At 39.2% G+C, this 9097-nt stretch overlaps 1 non-coding gene across 1 annotated transcript; it reads left to right on the forward strand.

The window, feature by feature from the left end:
* The first annotated feature begins 8781 nt into the window (after window positions 1–8781).
* On the forward strand, window positions 8782–8853 carry TRNAS-AGA (transfer RNA serine (anticodon AGA)). The gene has a single exon. It is a non-coding gene; the product is annotated as a tRNA-Ser (tRNA).
* The last annotated feature ends 244 nt before the right edge of the window (window positions 8854–9097 follow it).

A 9097-nucleotide genomic window follows, 5' to 3' on the forward strand; every position in this document is an offset into this window, starting at 1 on the left:
TTTAGTGGAGCGCATTTTTTTCACCATTAACTTATAAAGAACTAAGTATTTTTTGTACCCTTGGATATTTTAAAATGTATTTATTCTAGCCTCATGCTTACTTGATGGTTTGGCTGGGTATAGAATTCTGGGTTGGAAATAATCTTTCAGAACTTTGATGGCCTTGTGCCATTGTCTTCATGGTTACAGTGTTGCCAAGAAGGCCATTAGTGAAATCTGTTTCTCTCTCTCCCTCTCTACTATAGGAAATTTTCTTTGCTCTGGTTGTTTTGAAATTTTGTATGCAGTTCTTTAGAGTAGATATGTTTTTACTCATCCTGCAGGGCACTTTGTGAGCATTTTTGAAACTTATATCCTTCAATTCTGGTTGTTGCTGCTGCTGCTGCTGCTAAGTCGCTTCAGTCGTGTCCGACTTTGTGCGACCCCATAGACAGCAGCCCACCAGGCTCCCCCGTCCCTGGGATTCTCCAGGCAAGAAAGAACACTGGAGTGGGTCGCCATTTTCTTCTCCAATGCATGAAAGTGAAAAGGGAAAGTGAAGTCACTCAGTCATGCCCCAACTCTTCACTATTACCTATGAAAATTGTTTCCTTGATTATTTCCACTTTCATTTCCCCTCTTTTTATTTTCTACCTCCCCACCTACTCCCTGAAACACCTATTATTTAGAGGTGCATGTATTGAACTATTTCCTCAATATTCTCATTTATTTCTCTTCCTTTTTTTTTTTTTTTTCTCTATTTTCTGGGCTGTTTATCTTTGAAATTTTTATGCATTGTATTTCTTCCATCATTTAAAAAAGTTTCCAAGATCTCTCTCTTGTTTTCTAAACATTCCTTTTTAAAATAACATCTTGTTGTTGATTCATAGATATAATATTTTCTCTAAGGTACTGTGATTTCACTCAAGTTTTCTTCTCCTTCCCTACTTATTTTGGTCTCTATGTTTCATATTATATAGTCTCCACAAGTGCCTTGTTATTCTTGATTGCCTGATCACCTTTAAGAGTAGAGGTCATTTAAAAGCTGACTTGAAAGCTCTGTGTCCTTTAGGTGGGGCTGTTTAAACTATGAACTTCATGTAGCATAATCTAGGTAGGCTGTTTGCAAGAGAATCCTCACTGTTGATGTCTTTTGAATGTATCTCTTGCACTAGTAAGATTGTTCAGAGAAATTGTCTCCAGTCTTCTGCCTAGAAGGTATACATTTGGCTCTCAGCATTCATGGACTTTAGGAGGGAAAGAAGGCTAACTATCTCCTTAGTATGTGTATTACTAGTCTGCTCAGGCTGTCATAACAAAATACCACAGTCTGGGTGGCTTAAACAACAGAAATTTATTTTCTCACTGTTTTGGAGACTAGAAGAGCAAAGACAGAGGCTTGGTTCTGGTGAGGCCTCTCTTCAGAAGGCCACCTTCTCCCTGTACCTCACATGATCTTTCTACTGTGGGCAGGAGGAAGGAGAATGCTTTGGTGTCACCCCTTCCTCTCCTTTTCAGGACAATAGTTCTATTGAACAGAACCCTAACTTATGACCTCATTTAACCTTAATGACCTTCTTAAAGGCCCAAACTCCAAATATGATAATGTGGGGAGTTCAGTTCAGTCACTCAGTCGTGTCCAACTCTTTGTGACCCCATGGACTGCAACATGCCAGCCTCCCTGTCCATCACCAACTCCTGGAGTTTACCCAAACTCATGTCCATTGAGTCGGTGATGCCATCCAACCATCTCATCCTCTGTTGTCCCCTTCTCCTCCTGCCTTCAATCTTTCCCAGCATCAGGGTCTTTTCAAATGAGTCAGCTCTTCACATCAGGTGGCCAAAGTGTTGGAGTTTCAGCTTCAGCATCAGTCCTTCCAATGAACATTCAGGACTGATTTCCTTTAGGATGGACTGGTTGGATCTCCTTGCAGTCCAAGGGACTCTCAAGAGTCTTCTCCAACACCACAGTTCAAAAGCATCAATTCTTCAGCACTAAGCTTTCTTTACAGTCCAACTCTCACATCCATACATGACTACTGGAAAAACCATAGCCTTGACTAGATGGACCTTTATTGGCCAAGTAATGTCTCTGCTTTTAATATGCTGTCTAGGTTGGTCATAACTTTTCTTCCAAGGAGTAAGCGTCTTTATTTCATGGCTGCAGTCACCATCTGCAGTGATTTTGGAGCCCAGGAAAATAAAGTCAGCCACTGTTACTCCATCTATTTGCCATGAAGTGATGGGACCAGATGCCATGATCTTTGTTTTCTAAATGTTGAGCTTTAAGCCAACTTTTTCACTCTCCTCTTTCACTTTCATCAAGAGTTCTTTATTTTATCTGCCATAAGGGTGGTGTCATCTGCATATCTGAGGTTACTGCTATTTCTCCCGGCAATCTTGATTCCAGCTTGTGCTTCATCCAGCCCAGCATTTCTCATGATGTACTCTGCATATAAGTTAAATAAGCAGGGTGACAATATACAGCCTTGACATTCTCCTTTCCTGATTTGGAACCAGTCTGTTGTTCCATGTCCAGTTTTAACTGTTGCTTCCTGACCGGCATACAGGTTTCTCAAGAGGCAGGTCAGGTGGTCTGGTATTACCATCTCTTTCAAAATTTTCCACAGTTTATTGTGATCCACACAAAGGCGTTGGTATAGTCAATAAAGTAGAAATAGATGCTTTTCTGGAACTCTCTTGATCTTTTGATGATCCAGCACATGTTGGCAATTTGATCTCTGGTTCCTCTGCCTTTTCTAGAACCAGCTTGAATATCTGGAAGTTCACGGTTCACGTATTGTTGAACCCTGGCTTGGAGAATCTTGAGCATTACTTTACTAGCATGTGAGATGAGTGCAATTGTGAGGTAGTTTGAGCATTCTTGGCATTGCCTTTCTTTGGGATTGGAATGAAAACTGACCTTTTCCAGTCCTGTGGCCACTGCTGAGTTTTCCAAATTTGCTGGCATACTGAGTGCAGCACTTTCATAGCATCATCTTTTAGGATTTGAAATAGCTCAACTGGAATTCCATCACCTCCACTAGCTTTGTGTGTAGTAATGCTTTCTAAGGCCCACTTGACTTCACATTCCAGGATGTCTGGCTCTGGGTGAGTGATCACACCATCGTGATTATCTGGGTTGTGAAGATCTTTATTGTATAGTTCTTCTGTGTTTTCTTGCCAACTCTTTTTATGGGGAGTTAGGCCTTCAATATGTGAATTTGTGAGGGGTATAATTCAGTTCATAATGGTATGTAAAATTTCACTTAACTGTTCTGTTTTCATTCTGATACTTTCATCTTCTGCTGTGTTTGATGATCTCAATTCTGTTTCATCCTCTCTAGAAAATAATCTTCGAGTCTACTGCTGGAGTGGTGATTAGGCTGCCACCCAGGTACATTGAATGAGAATGGGTCTCTGAAGGTCTGACGGTTCTTAAATAGATTATAAACCAATTCTTCTTTTAATAGGTGCACATTCACCGCCACTTCTAATGTTGCTTCTAATTCCTGACTAGTTGACTTTTGGCCTGCATTACTGTTGACTTAGGACTCAGTTTTTCAGGTCTGCTAAATTGGTTACCACTTATCCAGCTTCCAAAATGTTCTTGCTTTTGTAATCTCTCCTGTTTTCTCTCTCCATGGGAATTATATCATAAAAATATCTTTCTGTTGTCAGCTTGTGTTTCTGGAGGAAGTAGAGGTAAATGTATGTTTGTCTCATTCTCCTTCTTTAACTGGACACCATATGTCTCCTTCCCTTGAAAGCAGTGGAAGCCCATCTGAGGAGTTAGCTTTGGTTCCCAGTCCATTTCTCCACCAACTCTGGTGTTTCCACAAAACATGTCTGTAGCGTCCAAATGCATTTGATTTTGATGTGTTGAGTGATTTCTGGGGACCAATAGTCTGACATCACTTGACCAAAAGATAGAAATATACTCTGAGCTCATCACAAGTATGCAAACAATTTTAATACACTCAGAAAATGATTTGTGCTTCAAGTTCAACAAAGCTTCCACATTTTCCTGAACAGCATCTCCTTACATTTAAAAACTTGATATATTTCCAGGGGAATCTAATCCATATGTTTCCTATTTTTGTTTTTTTTTTTTTTTTGCTTTTAATGCATCTTAATATTGTTCCATAAAGCACTATTTAAGCTAACATTCTTTATTAGCTTTTTTTCCCTTAAGTAAGCCTTTTCCATTAGCTTTTATTTAGAACTGTATTTTTTTCAAAACTTGCCGACCACCAAGTTGAATTGAACCCCTAAATGTCTGAGTTTCACTTGAAAGTTTGACTTGTCTTGGCGTCTAGTTAGGCAAACCCATATTTTCTAAAATCTTGTGTTTTCTGTCTGTGTTTCCCAGCTAAGCAGATCTGTACCCAGAACCCATTCCACAGAATCCTATACTCCATGGTAATTTGGACCAGAAAGAAAGTACCTACATGCAGCATACCTCTTGTTGTGGTCAACCATGCACTGGATAGATAAGAGTAGAAGGAAATATTCCCCTGCCTTGGGGAGTTCAGTCTACTTAGGGAGATGAGTAAGAAAAGAAAGTCTTTCATTTCCTTCCTGTATGTCAGATAATGGACACTTGGCCATGATTGTCCTATTTAAACCCAATGATACACATGTATTTTATCTAAATTAATCCTCTTAATAAGTCTTCAGGATGAATATAATTATTACCCCAATTTACAGAATAAGGGCACTTGAGACTCCAAATGTTGCTGAGCTTGCCCGAGATTGTACAACTATGAAGTGGTAGAGAGGCTGGTTTAGAAGGTAGGCAGAATTCCAACATACGAAAAGCAGGAACATGATTTAGGTACCTGGTTTGGAATGAGTATTCAATAGTGGTTGTGAAATAAGTATAACAGGGCCAATGATATATCCTGTAAAGCTGAGAGAAGACTTATGAGGGCTGCCACCACTAAGAAAGATGTCCTAGAGGAGACTATTATCCCAAACCTGTCTTCACTTGCTCTGCTGCCATGTCCAGGTGACTGTCGTCTGTTACCTGGATACCTACTTTGCTGCTGTTGTTCAGCCACTCAACCATGTCTTGACTCTTTGCGACCCCATGGCCTGCAACACACCAGGCTTCCCTGTCCTTCACTAGGATACCTATTGGAGCCTGTCAACTGCTCTCCCCACTTTCCTTCTTGCCCCATTACTAACTGTTCTCCACACAGCAGCCAGCATGATCTTTTTTTTTTTTCTGTTCAAGGTAAAATTTATCTACAGTGACATGCATACAACTTAAGTATTTAATCTGACGAATTTTAACAAAATGTATATACCCATGTAACCAACACCACATTCAAAACATAGAACATTTCTATTACCCTGTATTCCCTTTTTGTCAATACCTACCTCTGATAGGCAACTAAAATTCTTGTTACTATAACCATAGATTAGTTTTGTATGTTTTGAGTTTCATGTAAATGAAATTACACATTATAACTCATTTGTGTCTGTTTTTTTTTTTTCCAATCAGGATGTTTTAAGATTCATCCCTGCTGTTCTGTGTAGTTGTACCTCATTTCTGAAATTGTGAAATAGTATTTCAGCTATAAAAATATCAACTTTATTGATTGATTTTTGTGTTGAAGGAGATTTTTACAGTTTGGAATTATTGTGAGTGAAAGTGCTACATTCTTGTACAAGAGAGTTAGTGAACATACATTTTTATTCTCTTGAGTGACTAAGAATGCAATTGCTGGTCATACATAGATACATATTTAATATTTTAAGAAAATGTAAAAATGTTTCCAAAGTTCTTTCACTGCTTTATACTTCTATCAGCAATGTATGGGGGCTGTGTTTGTTCTTTTTCCCCCTGAAACACTAGGACAGTGAAAAATAAAAAAGATAACACCCAGTGGTGGAGAGACAGAGGGAGCTGGAATAATTGGATATGGACATGGGGAAAATACAGCTTGGCCTATTCTCTGTGTGAGGTAGAAGTCAAGGCTTGCTTTTTTCTCATTAGCAATATATAGGTGTTCCAGCATTATTATTATTATATTACTATGTAGCATTAATTTTTAAAAAAGACTTTACTTTTGCAATGGAATTGTCTTGGCTCATTTGTCAAAAGGCATGTATGTTAGAGTCTATTTCTGGGTTATCCATTCTATTCCACTGATATATTTGGTGATCTTTATGCCAACACTGAAAGGACAACATTGGAAGGACTGATACCTGAACATGAAGCTCCAATACTTTGGCCACCTGATGCGAAGAGCTGACTCACTGGAAAAGACCCTGATGCTGGGAAAGATTGAGGGCAGGAGGTGAAGGGGGCAACAGAGGATGAGATGGTTGGATGGCATCACCAAGTCAACAGACATAAATTTGAGCAAACTCCAGGAGATAGTGAAGGACCGGGAACCTGGCGTGCTGCAGTCTATGGGGTCACAAAGAGTCAGACATGACTTAGCAACTGAACAACAACATGCCAACACTACACAATATTAATTTTTTAAATTATTTTAACCGAGTTATAATTGATATATTAGTTTTGGGTATACAGCATAATGATTTATTATTTGTATGTATTGCAAAATGATCACCATAATGAGTCCACTTAGCATCTATCACCATACATAGTTACTGTTTTTTTCTTGTGATAAGAACTTTCAAGATCCATTCCCCTGGCTACTTTCAAATATGCAATATAGTATTATTAAGTACAGTCATCATGCTGTGCTTAACATTCCCATGACTTACTCATCTATAACTGAAAATTTATACTTTGTGACCCCTTTCACTCAGTTAACAACCCCTAACCCTCACTTCAGGCAACCACTAATTAGTTCTCTACATCCCAAACTTGGGATTTGTTTTTCATATTTCATGTATAAGTGAGATCATATGATGTTGTCTGTCTCCTCTGACTTATTTCATGTATCATAATGCCCTCAATGGCTTCCCTGGTGGCTCAGACAGTAAGGAGTCCGCCTGTGATGTGGGAGACTTGGGTTCGATCCCTGGGTCGGGAAGATCCCCTGGAGAAGAAAATGGCAACCCACTATTCTTGTCTGGAGAATCTCAAGGACAGAGGAGCCTGGAGGGCTACAGTCCATACAGTCACAGAGAGTCGGACACAACTGAGCGACTAACACACAATGCCCTCAGTGTCCACCCATGGACCTTGTTCCAAATGAACCTTTTTCTGGCTCAATAATATTCGTGTGTGTGTGTCCCCTTTATCATTATGAAATGACCCTCTTTTTCTGGCATTATTCATCACCTGCTTTCTCCTGATTAGACTTTGCCTGATATACCTTTTTATGTATTTTTACTTTTAATGTATCTGTGTCTCATTTTGAAGTCCATTTTTCCTTGAGAATACATGGTTGTGTTTTATCTATATTGAGAATTTCTGCTTTTAGTTGGACTATTTAGAATAAAATTTAATATTAGTATATATATATAGTTGAGTTTAAGTATATCATCTAACTATTTATATTCTATTTGTTTCTACTGTTTTAATACCTTTTTAATAATATATTTTCCCTGCTTTGTCAGAGTTTTTAAATGATTCTGTTTTCCCCTACTCATGGCTCATTATGTTAACCTTCATTTTACTGTGGTTTTTCACTTGTAGTAATGCTGGGAGGGACTGGGGGCAGGCGGAGAAGGTGATGACAGAGGATGAGATGGCTGGATGGCATCACCGACTCGAAGGACATGAGTCTGAGTGAACTCCGGGAGTTGGTGATGGACAGGGAGGCCTGGTGTGCTGCGGTTCATGGGGTCACAAAGAGTCGGACACGACTGAGTGACTGAACTGAATTAATTTTAGTTTTTAAATGTTTGTATTTAACTTGCCACAGTATATTTTAAAATAATTTTATATCGTGTTATTTATAACATAAGAACTTTACGACAGTATAGTTCAATTTACCCACTCCTATTTCTTTTGCGATTTAAAAAAAAAAATTAAACTTCACTTCCAGATATGTAATAATGCCAAAATCTCTCTTCTCTCTGTTGCATTAAACAGTCAAGTCTCTCTTAAAGGAAATCGGAAACCTTTTTATTTTGTAATAACCTGAGACTTACAGGAAAGTTATAAAATGAAGATGGAGATTTCCTATGTACCCTCCACCCGGCTTCCCTTAATGTTCACTAACATCTTACAAACCATAGTACATATGTTAAAAACTAAGAAATCAACACTGACACAATACTGTTAAGTAAACTAGATTTTATTCACATTTCATTAGTGTTTCTGATGTCCTTTTTCTGTTCCAGGAGCCAATCCAGAGTCCCACCACGCACTTAATTATCATCTCTCCTGGGACAGTAGTGTTAGTCTCTCAGTCACATCCTAGTCCTTGCCAGTCACCTCCCCCAGTCCTTACCAATCTGTGACAGTTGCTTATCTTTACTAGTCTTTCATGGTCTTGACACTCTTAGAGAGTTGTTTTGTAAAATGTCCCTCGCTCTGGGCTGAGTGTTTGCTCATGATTAGGTTGAGGTTGTACAAAGATACCCCAGTAGTGATGCGCCCTTCTCCATTACCCCATCATGGGGCACGTGATGTTAATACTACTGGTGGAGCTAACAGTGATCACTAAGCTGAGGCAGTGTCTGCCAGGAGTTTCCACTGAAAGTTATTTTTCCTTAATATCTGGAAGAAATACTTTGAGACTATGCAAATATCCCATTTCTCCTCAAACTTTCTCCCACTAATTTTAGCATCCATCAATGGATCTTAGCTGTAACAAATTTCAGGATGTTCTAATGGTGGTTTTCAGATTCCCTTACCCCTTCTAGACTTCCCTGGTGGCTCAGATGGTAGAGCATCTGTCTAGAATGCAGGAGACCCGGGTTCGAGCCCTGGCTTGGGAAGATCCCCTGGATAAGGAAATGGCAATCCACTCCAGTACTATTGCCTGGAAAATCCCATGGACAGGAGGGCCTGGTAGGCTGCAGTCTATGGGGTCACAAAGATTCAGACACAACTGAGAGACTTCACTTTCACTTACCCCTTCTGCTTGTGTTAATTGGAATTCTTGAAAGAACCATTCCTTCTCATCCATGTCTCTCTCTCTCTTAGTTTTGGTCCTTGTATATATTTTTTATCCTACAGGTT

The sequence above is a fragment of the Bos mutus genome, chromosome 7 (assembly GCF_027580195.1).
Source record: "Bos mutus isolate GX-2022 chromosome 7, NWIPB_WYAK_1.1, whole genome shotgun sequence".
Taxonomy (NCBI): Eukaryota; Metazoa; Chordata; class Mammalia; order Artiodactyla; family Bovidae; genus Bos; species Bos mutus.